A 14,015-nucleotide genomic window follows, 5' to 3' on the forward strand; every position below is an offset into this window, starting at 1 on the left:
CTCTTAGTAAATATTTAGAGAGTTTATTAGGGTTTAGCTCTCAGCATAGCCTTAAGAAGGGTTTCTGCAGTTGCCTGGGGTTTTATTTCTACAAGTGATAAATAGAAGAGGAGTTTGACACATCTGAGTTAAGGGGAAATGTTTGATGGTGCTAGAAGTAGCTTCCTTTGCCCAAGAATGGATTGCTGGTTTGTCAGTGAAATAAACTTAACCTTTAGGCAGGCCAAGATTTTGTGATTGAATTTATGAATGGAAAGCATAACGGTTGCTTTCCAGGGATACAAAGACAGGAGAAACAACAAGGTCAGAGCATATGAGTGGATGGCTCTTCAAACACAAAGGTGATTTGGATTCAGTCTATTTTTTTTTCTTATTTTAAGACAGGGTCATGCTCTGTCACCCAGGCCAGAGTGCAGTGATGACATTGTAGCTCATTGCAGCTTCGACCTCTCCAGATCAAGTGATCCTCCCACCCCAGCCTCCTGAGAAGCTGGGACCATAAGTGTGCGTTACCAAGACTTTTTTTTAATTTTTTTGTAGAGGTGGGCTTTCTCCATGTGGCCCAGGCTGGTCTTGAACTCCTGGGCTCAAGTGGGTCTTCCGCTTCAGCCTCCCTAAGTGCTGGGATTCAGTCTGTCAGTACAGCTATCACCTAGGAAATTGGAGATATTGAAAAGCAGTTATAGAAGTGCTCATGAACCTTTCTCGTGTAATTTAGAAGCCTAATTTCCCTGGTTTAATAACCCCATTTTCCCCACAAATCCAAGAGCTGAAAATGGGTGCCATGTTTCCCAGCAGTGTGTTTACCAGGTCCAGCTTAGCGCTGCAGACAGATGCGTTTCTATTTGCAATTATCTCAGGGCCTGAGTTTGGTGTCTGCTTATTTAATGACTTCACTTTCTAATAAAAATTCTGTATGGCATAGATAATTAGATTTTTAAAATGAAACTGGGGAAATGGAGTGCCCCAAAGAGTTTAATTGCAGTTTTATGATGGATCAAGCATAAAAATGAGATTAGTTATTTGACAAATATGTATGGGGTGGGTTCTTGCCTTGTGTTGCACTAGGATACAGTGATCAATACATCACCCCTGCTCTCAGGTGGCTCTCCCTCCACGGCAGAAGCAGGGGAGGAAACACATGCCCAAGTGGCGCTTGGCCAGTGTTATACAGAGTGCAGTGTGCTGGGGGAAGAGGGAAGCATTGTTTTGACTCTTACTACAATAGAGTTCATTCCCTCCACATGGGCGCTCTCTGTGGAGCACCTGAATTACACCTGACATTGCACGGAGAGGGAGCACAAAGCAGAAAAGCGCATGTCCTGGAAGGCTGCCCACCTAAGCTCAGCTGTCAGCTGCAGGCCTCACTTCCTCGTAAGGGAGGAGCAGGTCTCTGTGCTTCAGTTTTACTGTTGGTGAAATGGGAAGGCTGGATTTCATGACTTGAAAGGGCCTTTCCACATCTAGCCTGATGATTCTAGTAAGCTCTTGGGCTCATTTCCTCTAGTGACAGGTGAAGAGGCAAAACGTAGCCATCTTAGTTAGCAGGGTTGCCAAGAGAGAGCTGGGATGCTGAGAACCAAGTGTGTCTTCAAAGAATCCTCTCAAGGAGCCAAGAAGCCCTGCTTTCCTTCCCAGAAGGAAAATGACTTTCTGGTTGAGGCTTCCAATGAAAGACTGATGACAGTGAAAAGAGACAAGCAGAGACACAGGAGTGGCACAGAGTCACCAGCTTACTCCCATATTCTGGAGCCTTCACCACAGTGAATGCAGAGGAGGCTGACCTCACAGATGCCTTGGTTACTGCAATGTGCTCTTCTGTTTTAAGTTAATATGGTTTTTAAAAAATTATTATTTAGTTTGAAGACTCCTGAGTTTCCAAATTAAATGCACAGTCATTTTTTTATCATGAGGAACAACGAGTGACACACATCTATCCCAACATTCTTCAAGTTCTCTCATTCGCATTGGCAACCAGTTGCAGGCTTTCCAGCCACAGCGATGAGGCTGGCTCCCAGTCACCTCATGTAGAGAAGCTTCATGCTACGGTCGGGGCAAGAGCAAGTGGAGAGTCCAAGAAACCCCCGGGTCTGATAGTCACTCTGCCCACTCACAAGCAGCCTGGACTTTGACAAGCTGTCTGATCTCTTGAGTCTTATGTTCCTACTGAGCCATGTAGGATATCGTCAGCAGGACAATGATAAGCATTTTGTACTCACTTTTAGTAATCTTCTGAAGAACTTTTGAAACAGTTATTATCCCCATTCTATGGATGGGGAAACAGAAGTCCAGAGGTGTTAAGGAATTTACATAATGTCACCTCATTAGAAAGGTGACATGTTTAGTATCTGAAACCACATCTCTGTGCCTTCAAAGCCTGATCTCTCTGTACCGCCCACACTATAAATAAGAGCTGTGCATAGGTGAGGAGCGTGGAGTTAATTAGCATGTGTCTTGTGTACAACTTTCATCTCAAAGAGGCGGTGAGTTTCTGCTAGCCAGAGGAGCCTCCTTATCCTAAAACTGAATGAAGTATAGCTTGTGTTCCAAGTGCTTCCATGTGACTGGTGTTTCTGTGTTTGGCTGACGTCCTTCAGGGTGTCCTTTGCTCAGCCCACCTCAATGGAGGATGCAACCCAGCAGTAATGAGCTGAGCCTGCAGTGAGTGCAGCATATGGCCTTGCTAAGCTGTGGATCACGCCCAGTCGAGGCAGGTGGTATCCAACTTACTTCTCAGGCCCTTCCCCGGGACAGCTTGCAGTCATGGGAAGGAACACAAGATAACTACATTCTTAGCTTACAGAGTGACAGACATGCATGTAGATGACACCCCTGCTCTTTGTTCCACAGAAACTGGCCGGGGGGGTTAGACAGATAGGTAGATGGATGGAATGAAAAGAAAAGAAAAGGAAGAAAAAAGGAAGGGACGAAGGAAAAGAAAAGAAAAAAGGAAAGGAAAGAAAGAGAAAGAAAGGAAAAGAGAAACTGAGACCGGTGGCCTTCCCAAGGCTGAGACAAAAACTCAGCTACCACAACTCTTTGAAATTCAAACAAGTGACATCTGCTTCTTGAAGTTCTGGAGCAAGTGTTTGGAAGCAAACAGACCTGGGTTGGATGGAATCTTGGCCCTTCCCTTGGGCAAATTCCTTAAGTTGCTAAGTTTTCCAGTTTGTGAACTAAAGTTAATAATGTTAGTGTCTCAGGAATATGGTGCGGAATATGTAAATTAAATATACATCCATCCTCCTTTTTGCCTGATCTTTGAATAAAATTTGTTTGTAAAGCTTTGGCTACGTCCTCTAGGTTCCTCTTTGTTTGTTGTTCTGGGAGAGAAGTGACATGAAGTGAAACTTCTCCTTTCTCTGACTACACATTCCTGAATCGTCCCTGAAAAAGCCCCATGTAGTCAGCCCCTCTGGGCTTGTGTTTCTAGCTTTTCAGCCTTCAGTTTATGCCTGAAGTGAACCTAGCCGTATTATTTCCTAGATTGTAACAAGGATAATGATTCTTGTCAGCATCAAGCACTGTACACGCACTAGATGATCAATCTCCTTATCCTAAGTGTTTTTCCTATTTTTTAAGAGTGTATTTTTTTTCTGGAGTGTTGCAGTTTTAAATCCAGGTCCTTTCGTACCTTCAGAAGTAATAAATGGGGTCATAAGCTATTTTCTGACACATATACATTCACTTATTTTTAAGTCCAAAATCCAAAAAGCTCTGAAAATGGGAAGTTTATTTCATCACGCATTTGAAAGCAAAAGCTGACCCAGAGACTCTTTATAGCTTTTATGTATTCCACTCAAGATGAATGAGGTTTTCAGCAGAAAGATGAGTGACTCAGACCCTGCTGGGCATGTACATAATATATGGCTTATGTACTCTTTACCTTTCTAAAAGACAACATTTCTGAATTTGGAAGCACTTCTGAGCAAAGAGTCTCAAAGAAGAGTTTATAGATCTTGCAAAAAGCCTAAAAGAACTCACCGTGTCGGCAAAGTCCAGATGACACAAGTGAATATCCTACCTTTGGCTATTAGAGGGTATGGTGACATGGCCCATCTCATGTGTATCAAAAGCGTTAATGGTCATTTTTATATTTTTCAATTAACTGAACTAAATGACCATGCTTGGCACAAAAACAAAACAACAGCCAAAACACATTTAAAAACATGGGCTCTCAAATTTCATTGGGACAAAGTCTTCAAAAAAAAACTTTTTCTGAGAAGTAAAAATAAGCTGGGAATTTTTGATTGAATGTGGCTTATAATTAAGTTTTGGTTTTGGCCTTGGAGGGGAAGGTAGAGGGAATTTTTAAATCTTACTCATCATTTTACCCATGTGAGGAAGAGCCAGGGCAAAAAGAGCAAGCATGGGGAAGTGAAAAGCCTCAACCGAGTGTGAGAAGGTTTTGGTTCTTATCTTGGGTCTGCTCTTGGCTTGTTGAGTGAGCTTGAACTTGTCACTTCCCTTCCCTGGCCCCTAGGAACTGAGTTATTGAGTAAATGACTTCTTCCTTTGTCTCTCTGAGAGTTAAGACATGGAGGCTAGGATGTCAACAGAGAAGGAGAGTGGGAAGCACTGAGCTGTCTGGCTGGCTGTACTGGGAGCTTCTTCCAGCCCTGGGCTGACCTCCGGAGGGATGCTCCGCTGGGTTCCTTCCCGGGTCTTCCTTTACTTCTTCCACAGCACTGGTCTGTGCCTTTGGCTGCTTTGTGTCAGATGTGTTTTGGCCCTGGTGCCTCTACTGCCATTCGCACCACTGATGCCCACGAGGTCTCATTGGCCGTGGCCCTGTTGGCAATGGCCATTCTAGTGGTTGCTCTGCTTTTGGGGTTAGACCATAACGAAGCATTATTGAGGAGGTGTCAGAGAGGAGGGCGAAAGTTTTCTATTGGAGAGCACAGAGCCAGTGCAAGATTTGCCCAGGGAAATGGGATAGTTTATATAGGGTCCTGTGTCTGTGTGGACTAGGTATTTAAATAGAGAGCATTTAGGTAAACAGGTTTGGGGACCGACCCACTGAGCTACCTCTCCCTGTCTCACCTTATCTTTCTCTCTTGTTTCTCTTTCTTTATATCTTTGTCTTCTGAGTTTATTATCAGTGCATCATAATTCTGACTTTTTCTAGGTCAAAAGCTTAACATTTCTTTCAGAATCTGATGATACTTAAAAATCAGCAACTCCTCCTCTCTGAGGACCCACTCTGCCCTTCTGGAGAAGGGTCTCACCCACTCATAACCAGTGATAGCCATGTGGCTTCCACCATGGGGGAGTGACCTTAAGTTGTAGGATCCTGAAGGCCTTTGGTTTGCATAGACTATTGGGGCCACTAGCGAGTTGTAAATATGGCTCACATCAGGGCATACAGAGATTAGGATGCCTCTGGGATGGCTGGAACTTAGAAACTAGAGAGGCCTGGACTAGTGAGTGTGTAAGTATGATGTGTGTGGTTTGGATGTATGTGTGTTTATGTGTGGCTTGGAGTGGGCGTGGGGGTATGGTATGTAGATGTGTATAACTGTGTGTATAGATATGTGTAAGTGTGGGTGCTGTGAATATGGGTGTGTGTGTGTGGTTTGTGAGTGTGTGTGTGGATGTGAATATGTGGATGTGTATAGCTGTGTGTGTATAGGTATGTGTGAGTGTGGGTGGTGTGGATATGGGTGTGTGTATGTGCTTTGTGTGTGTGTGTGTGTGTGTGTGTGAATTTGTGGATGTGTATAGCTGTGTGTGTATAGGTATGTGTGAGTGTGGGTGCTGTGTGTGGTTTGTGAGTGGGTGTGTAGGGATGAATATGTGGATGTGTACAGGTGTATATGTAAGCGTGTGCATGTGCGATAGGAGAATCCTTTTAGTTCCAAGGAAGCGCTGCAGAGGGCAGGGCCCTGCCAGGCACTCTCTGGACAAGGCTCTGCCCTGGCCTTTGTGTAGCTCACAGGTGGAATTAACTCCCCAGACCCCCCTGTGGGCCGAGGGACCTTTTGTTTTTCAGGGACCAGTGGCCTCCAAGAAAGGCAAATCTGACAATTAACTGGCAGAAAGCAACTGAATTACATTTCTTAGGGAGAAAATATCCAATTCTGCTGCTTCAGAAACATAGAACCCTGTAAATCTTATTCCACATGTTTCAAAAACACTCAAATCATTTGCGTATGCTACTTTAGAAATAAAAATAAAGAAAAATCTAATACAGGTTAAAAAGAAAAAAAAACACTAAGAATGCATTCAATTTTATGTAAAGTCAGTTGGGAAAAGTAGGAAAGAGAAAAGGAAGGGCGGGGGAAGGAGAAACATGGAGGGAGACGCCGTGCAGCAGCCGCCGGAGCCCTTGTGTGATCCGGCCGTGCTCCAGTTGCCTCACGTTTACAAAGTTCAAGTGTTTAGGATCAAACCCAAGCAGGGTTTAGCAGCGTTGAGACCCTGGATGTGAGAAAGAAGGAACAGAAGAGGAGGTGAAAGATTGTTGCAGTTTTGCTTACCAAACTGCAAGGATCAGGAAGACCATGTGGGCAGTGGAGTGAGCACTGTCCAAGGAGTCCCCAGGGTATAAGCCTGGCTCTGGCGCTGACCCTCTGTCTGACCTGCTATAAGCCCCCTCTCCTCCCTGAGCCTCAGGTCCTCCATTTTTAACAAGTGTGTTTGACTAGATGAAGTCTAAAGCCATTTCTGCGTTGGTGAGGCAAGCCTGGCCCCACACTTGAGGCCCAGAGGCTTTCTCAAGATGGAGAGGAGGTTGGCTCTGGCCTGCAATCACTGAAGCCAAGAGCCCCCTTCCCCATGGGTCCAAAGTGGGGTTTCCTCTTTCATGACTCGGGGCGAGCAAATGAACTTGTACAGGTATGGATGAAACGCTAAGTGGATATCTCCTATTTTTTTCTCCCTTTAAAACATCTGTTTTGTCAAGTCCTCGTTCCTGTTTCTCCCTTTCACACTGTATGTTCAGTAACCTGCTAGTAAGGTCATGGGTTGTGTAAATTTATCTGTTAAACCTCAGATTCAGGAAATAGGTTGAGTAGTTCATAGAAGCTAAAATAGCTACAGTGCGATCGCTATTTGTGGTATATGAATGTGAGTTATTTTTTTAAAAAACTGGTGACTTACAGGTTGCCGAGTCCAGACATGACCCCGAATTTTTCAAAGTATTCCCAAATTTTTAATTATATTAATAACAGTGAATTATGTTATTCAGTATACATTTAGCACCCATTAATTCATTCTAACTATTTGGATATCATCTTTATATACATTTTTCATCCCACAGACAACCTTCTAAGGTGATATTTTCATTTCTCTTTTAAAGATAAAGAAAAGGAAGGTTTTAAAATTTGCTTTAAGACATAGGACTGGAAATAGGGCACCAGGATTTGGTTGACGTCTGCCTGGCTCTAGAAGTTCTACACATTTCCATACCACACACTGCTTCCAGGCTACAATTATATTTTATTTTTTTAAGAAAGTAAAATCCTTTTTCCTGCCATGACTGGAGTCTCTTAAGCCTCAGAAAATATGATCATAGCTTCATTTCTTTGCCTTTTTCCAGAATGGAGTCCCATGGTGTTCCCTACTTTAATGTAAATTTCATGCAAATAGTATATGGTATTTCTATTTAACAAACTTTGACCATGTATTCCCAAAGTGACAGACAGTTTTCTGGATACTTGCAGATGTGTCATTCATCTGGAAATATCCAGAAATACATGGTCAATGGAAGAAGTCGTGCTCTTTATTATGTAGAGGACAAAACCAAGACTCAGAGAGATGCAGCATTGTGGCTTGCTTTGTGAATCAATGATTCACAGACTACAGTTTATAGAGTGCTTGGGGTTGTGCCTTGCCCTGGAACAGAAGCACTCCTTGTTGAACCAGGAGATCCAGTTGACTCACCAGCTTCCACCTTGCAGGGCTGGGGTCCCCAGCGTCTGTCTGCTGCTCATAACTCAATCTGCTGGTTGCGGAGAAAGGCAACTTCCTCTTGTCTCTTCCCATGTTGTTTCAGCCTGCACCACTGTTGGCTCATTTTAGCTCACCTAAGCTCCTTTTTCAGTTTCATGGCTCAGCCTCAACTTGCAAATACTATGCATTAGCTTCGTATTACAGAAGAAAAAATGGTAATGTGATTTACCCAGGATCACACATGAGCTACATCCTCTTTTCAAAATGTCCTTTCTTTGCCTGGGCAGACTCTGAGATTCACTTCTGGTGTAGCATTCGCTGGAAACCTTCCCCAGTTCCCCATCAAATTCATCCATCATTCATGCATCAACTTATTCAACAGATATTTATTGAGCATCTACAATGAGTCGCACACTTCTCTTGGTCTGTTTCTGGGGATTCAGCAGTAAACCAACACACAAAACCCTGTAACCCATGGAGCTTATATTTTGTTGGGGAAATATGGACCATAAACACATAAACAAGTAAAATGTACATCATGTTCAATGGTGACAAGTTCCATGAAGAAAAATGAAGCAGAGGTGGATACACAGAAGGATAGGTGGATGACGGGAAGTTTGGGGAAAGAGTTGCTATTTTAAATAGGGTTGCCAGAAAAGGTGAGGATTGAACGAAGGCCTCAGGAAGTGAGAGAAGAATCCATGTGGCTAACAGGGGGAAACTGTTCCAAGCAGAGCCTCAGCGAGGGCCAAACCAGGGTAGAGTGTGCCTGGCCAGGTGAAGAAACTGCAGGGATGCTAGGGCTGGAGCTGAGCGGACGAGTGGCCGGTTGCAGGCCATGGGGTCATGGAGACATCACAGGCCAGCCTGTGATTTCAAGGCCCTCCTGGCGTTCCCTCTGACCCAGAACATTTTTGCTGTTTCCAGTTCACTGGCTTGTTCTCACGCTGGCCTGTGCACCACGCAGGGCGGGTCCAGGCTTGTCCTCAATCTTCACATCCCCAGCACATAGCACAGGGTCTGGACTAGAAAGAAAGCACAGCTTTTATGAAGACCTCTGCTCCTATTTATTTTTTAAGTCAAAGAGTCCTAGTTAAATATTATTTGTGATTTTTTTCTTAATAAACATGGGAACTTGGAAGAAATGCTGGCTCTAAATCCCAGTTAACCAGCTGGACAACCATCAGACGGGCAGGATTGTGCTAAGGAAAGTATAAGGTGCCAGGAAAAAAGCTGGAAGTGAAAAGCTGTGGAGAGGAGAGTGTTAATTGCAGTCCAGAGGAAGAGGGCTTCTTCAGAATCCCCGGGGATTAACAGCTCGCCGGATCCCTGCTGGGGACTGGTGTTTATAAAAAGTGACCGGAGGCTGGAACAGGGAGGCTCTCGAGAAACCCTCAAAGTGTGTCAGGATTTCAGCCAGGACTTTCCATTCCCACTTTGCTGACGCACAGGGTAGCAGGGGGAGCCTGTGGGACCTGGAAGACTCTCTGGAGACCTTTCCAGAAAGGAAAAAAAAAAAAAAAAAAAACCTACCCTGGTAGGGCCTTTCCTCTCACAGAGCAAAATGCTAGTCTCTGAGAAGCTTTAGTTTCTTCAAATGCAGGGAAAAATCCTTGCAAATGTAATGGGACTGCAACAAGGGGAGAGAGGAGGGCTAAGAAAAAAAAGCATTTGGCCCAGTGACACATCAGGGTTGAGGACCTCTGAGGGCTGCCAGCTCCCACCTCATATCCTCTCTGAATCCTGCTCCTCGGGACAGTGGCTTACAGCAACCTGTACCAACCTGGAGCAGGTGGCACAAGCAGCTCAATAGGATTGGAGTGTGAGGGGGTAGCTAGAGCTCAGTGAAGACTGAAGCTAGAGGACATCCTGAAGCTGTGGGAAACTATCAGGGAATTTTCACAAAGGAGCAATGGAAATGGATTTCCCACCAGAGGTACCTGTGGGTTTCAAAGGATGGACCTCATAGTTAGAAAGTTGCCGAGCGTTCATTACCCGGAGTTGGGGAGGGAAGATTGCTTTCAGCTGCTGGATCAGATAATAGGCTTGCTTAAAAATATTAAAAAAGGGAAAAGCAAAGACTTGCCTTTTCCTTGTTCAATAACTGCTTTTTGAGAACTGGCTGTGCTTAGGTGCTGGAGCTGTTCCAGCAGATAAACCTTGCCCTCATTGAACCCATTCCAAGGGGCCTCCCTGAAGAGGCTTACCTGAAGGTACTTGAGGGAAGATGACTGGAATTTCCTGTGTTCCATTGTACGTAACAAGTTTATAAAATGGGGAAATTTAAAAAAAAAATCACTGCACCTGATATTAAAATAATATAAAGTTACTTCTTGGTCTGCCAATGACCTGCTCAAAGTCACTGGACCGCCTCCCTGGGCCTTCATCTGCTCATCCTCCAGTGGAGCCAATCTTCCTTCCTGCCTCCCTTTCAGGAATATTTTGAAGGTACCAAGCTTTGAAAACAAGTTGAAATCTCTGTGCAAATTGCAGGGTGTGACTCACATGCCTGTGAGGGACCCGTGTTCACAAGGTACTACCTGGTGAGTGGTTTTGGGTGAAGGATAGAGTCTGTTCACAGATCAGTTTTTATCAAGTTTACTTCTCCAGGTTTGTCTGCAATGGTTTGGGGTTATTTTTCCGGTTGTCAGAAATACTTTTCCTGATTTTATATTAGTATTTGGCTTCTGCAATGCAGTGCAGTGCTTTACAAACATGCACACGTATATGTTTACCTAATTGCTGTAGGATGATAATTTAATGTAGTTGATATGACAGTGTAAAAAGGCCAAGGCCAGGATTGTTGCTCCAGGTACGAGGAGGCTTGAAACAGCAGCTGTGGGTACACAGGAGTGGAAGGTGTTAGAAGTCAGCCTAGCTTGGGTCAGGGTAGGAAACCAAGGGTGTGAATTGTCATGGAAAGCCACATGCAAGGTGCCAACCCTCCCAGACCGCCCAGAAATAGCTGTTGAAAATTGAGCTTTCTGGTGAAAAGATCAGCTGCTGCGGAATGCCTTCCATATAGGTCAGCAAGTGGGGCCAGAGAGCATAGAGCGAGCCTGAAATGTGTCTAAATAAATGATTATGGTGACTCACTGGCTCCCATTGAAAGGAATTTTTTTTTTTTTTTTAAAGTGAAAGTAAGAGAGAATGAAGACAATAAAGCAAAGCAAAGGAACAATAAGGTTTGAATTTAAAACAATAGAAGCAAGAAAATTGAATTAGTCACTCATGTCAAATCGTGTGAGCCTCTGTCCTGAATTGCTACCTCCCTTCTTGACTTGCATGAAGGTCATGGTCTTTCTGTCTGAATTTCCTGGTGAAATAACACACCCTCTGATTGTTGCCATTCCCGGTGCCGGCTCCAGGCATGGAATGGGCATTCCGAGATATTTGTCACAGAGCCACTACAGAGCTTGTCTGTTGAGTTCAGGAAGCCTTTCCATGGCCAGAGAGGAGCATCCAGTCTCTCTGAGATATTTAGTGTTGCTTTGTGGAGCCTCTGAGTGTGAGAGCTGGGGCTGCCAGCCCGTGAAGCTTAATGGAAAATGTTCTGCATTTGTTCTATTGCAGGCTTGTTGGTATGTTGCTGCATCATCTGTGATATCAGGAACTGGCTCATATACCAGTGAAACCTTTATGATTTGCTAGTGTTTTAATCAATCTGCAGTTTGCGGAGATTTTTACATTAAGGTGAGTCAGCCTTGTTATATACTATAAACTCACTCAGTGAGTGTATAGCTTTGCTTCTCTTTCTGGTTGATTTCTGGGCTATTGCTTAACCATTCTCATGTCTTAGGGATCTATCCATAAAATGGACATAATTTCTTCTCAGCAGACCCCAACATAATACCTATGAATAGAAAATGATTTGATCTGGAAAAATGTGGAGTATGTCACTTTTGGTGCAGTCAGAAATAACAGTGGCTGATGGCGACGGGTATCTTGCTATGCCCCGTGTCAGGGGCTGCAGGTTGGTTTCTGTGGCACTGCTGCACGTTTCTTCTCATTCTGGAACCTGGTCTGAAGGAGTGTCTGTTTCTTGGAATGCGTCATGCTCATGACAGAAGTGATTGAGCAAGGTGGCAGAAACTTGAGACTTCTTGAAGCTTCTACTAGGATGTGCCTCTCTTTATTCTACTTTCACTCCATTTGCTAAACAAGGCAAATGTCCAAGCCCTATATCAATTGTGACCTTCTCCCAGGGAAGGGGAATCCAAGTCATCTGGCAACCATCAAGACTGTACTGTATAATCGTCCCCTGTACTGTGCCACCGTGCGCTGTACTGTACAACTGTCCCCTGTACTGCAGTCATCCCTGGGAGAGAGACCACCCCTCTCCCAAGATATCAAAATCTGCAGATGATCAAGGCCCTTATATAAAATGGCACAGTATTTGCATGTAACCTATGTATCTCCTCCTATATATTTTCAGTCATCTCCAGATTAGTTATAATACCTCATGTAATGTAAATGGTTGTTATACTGTGTTGTTTTTTAAATTTGCATTATGTTTTGTTGTTGTTATTTCTTTATTTTTTTTTTCTGAGTATTTCCCATCCTGGGTTTGTTGAATTCCAAGGATGTGGAACCCTTGAATATGAAAGGCTGACTACAAAATCTTTTGCAATTGAGGAAATAATGCAGTGTAACAAGCACATTGTAAGCTTATTAAACACAGTGTGAGGATTATGTTCTTAGTAAGATAATATTTGATTGGATAGTAAGAATGGAGCTTATGTCTGGTATCAATATTTATTGGGAAATATCACACTAGGATGTAGTAGTCTATGATGGAGGAAATTTTGTGTCATCCACCCCTGCATTTTAAAGGTGAGGCCTACATTCTCTTCCTGGCATATAGTAGGTATTCAGGACGCATTAGTTGTTCTGTGTAAATTCATGAGTTCACAGCTGTTCCAATACGCTAGAAACCCAAGACAGTAAAATATAATTCAAGTCTCTGCGGTCTCTTTAAGATTAGAAAACAGCAAAGCCACATTTCAACTGCATACTAGAGAGATAAAAAGGTTTATCAATTTATTTCTTAAATTCAAGTGTAATCACATCCACAAAGCCTTTTGCTGAAATTCCCCTTTTGATGAAACTCATGTCATCCCATCAAATAACTCCAGTGGCACAGACTTAACTAACTCAAGGTCTCCAGCATTGTTGATGGGCAGTGGCCTTGACAGGGACAGTACTGACATAGTGCTTTTGACCATTGTTGTGTCTTTCTTTGGGGCTGTCCGAAATGCTTATTATTCATCACATTCTTTTCATTTTTGTTGTCATTGTTGTTCCTACTCTGTCTTCCTGGGAGCAATGGTAACCTCTTAAATTTAGAAACAACAGAGCCAAGGCAACAAGATATAAGGGTAGGGCCAGGCTGTGCAGTGGGTGTGGCAAAGATTCCACCTCCCTGGCTGAGTTTCTCCATGATAGATAAGACCACCTGTGACACTTCTCCACTCACTAGCTGTGTGACCTTAGGCAAATTAGTTAACATTTCTGTGCCTCATTAGTTAGATTAATGGAATGAAGATAAGAATAGCATTTTCTCTTAGAGGTGCTGTGAGGATTTAACGAGGTGATACATGTGAAGTGTTAGAGCCGGGGAGGTCAGGGGGATGAGATGGGTGTCATGGTTGGACAGGACCATGGGCCTCAAACTACTGTGGTGGTGGTTCCAACTGGAGCCTCTCAGAGCAATGCTCATTGGAAGCACAAAGGCCATTCATAGGCACATTGTCATTCACCTTGATATGGGTGGGTCAGGGAAGGCAGTCTGATGGGCAGATAGGTGGAAGAAGTGTTTGAGCTGTGGGGTGGGGGGTGGGGGAACTGAGTGAGCCATGCCAATATCCGAAGGAAAGATGTGGCTTGTACAAGGCAGAGGAGAAAGAAAGTGGGGAGAGCCTGAGATGAGCGTGCTTTGCTAATTGTAAGAAAAGCTAGAGGGGTTGGTATGTGTGGTGAGGAGCAAATGAAGATAGCATTGACGGGGGCAAGAGGGAGACTGGACCTGCAGGACCTGGTAGTATGAGTTTTGATCAAGGAGAAAGGAAACTAGCACTTACTGAGGACACGTCGTGTGCTAAGCTCTGAGCTGAGTCTAAGCT

At 43.9% G+C, this 14,015-nt stretch overlaps 1 protein-coding gene across 4 annotated transcripts in view; it reads left to right on the forward strand.

Moving 5' to 3' along the window:
• CYRIA (CYFIP related Rac1 interactor A) overlaps nt 1–14,015 on the forward strand; it is a 107,922-nt gene that overhangs the window by 4,168 nt on the left and 89,739 nt on the right. Inside the window, exon 1 of one of the 4 annotated variants that reach the window (XM_032294072.1) lies at nt 5,800–11,586. The exons of the other annotated variants lie outside the window; for them this stretch is intronic. The gene's annotated coding sequence lies outside the window, so the exon portion shown is untranslated. Of the gene's footprint in view, nt 1–5,799; nt 11,587–14,015 lie in introns of those variants that run through there. 4 annotated transcript variants of the gene reach the window in all.

Source organism: Sapajus apella, unplaced genomic scaffold (assembly GCF_009761245.1).
Source record: "Sapajus apella isolate SASKATOON/1434 unplaced genomic scaffold, GSC_monkey_1.0 scaffold31, whole genome shotgun sequence".
Taxonomy (NCBI): domain Eukaryota; kingdom Metazoa; phylum Chordata; class Mammalia; order Primates; family Cebidae; genus Sapajus; species Sapajus apella.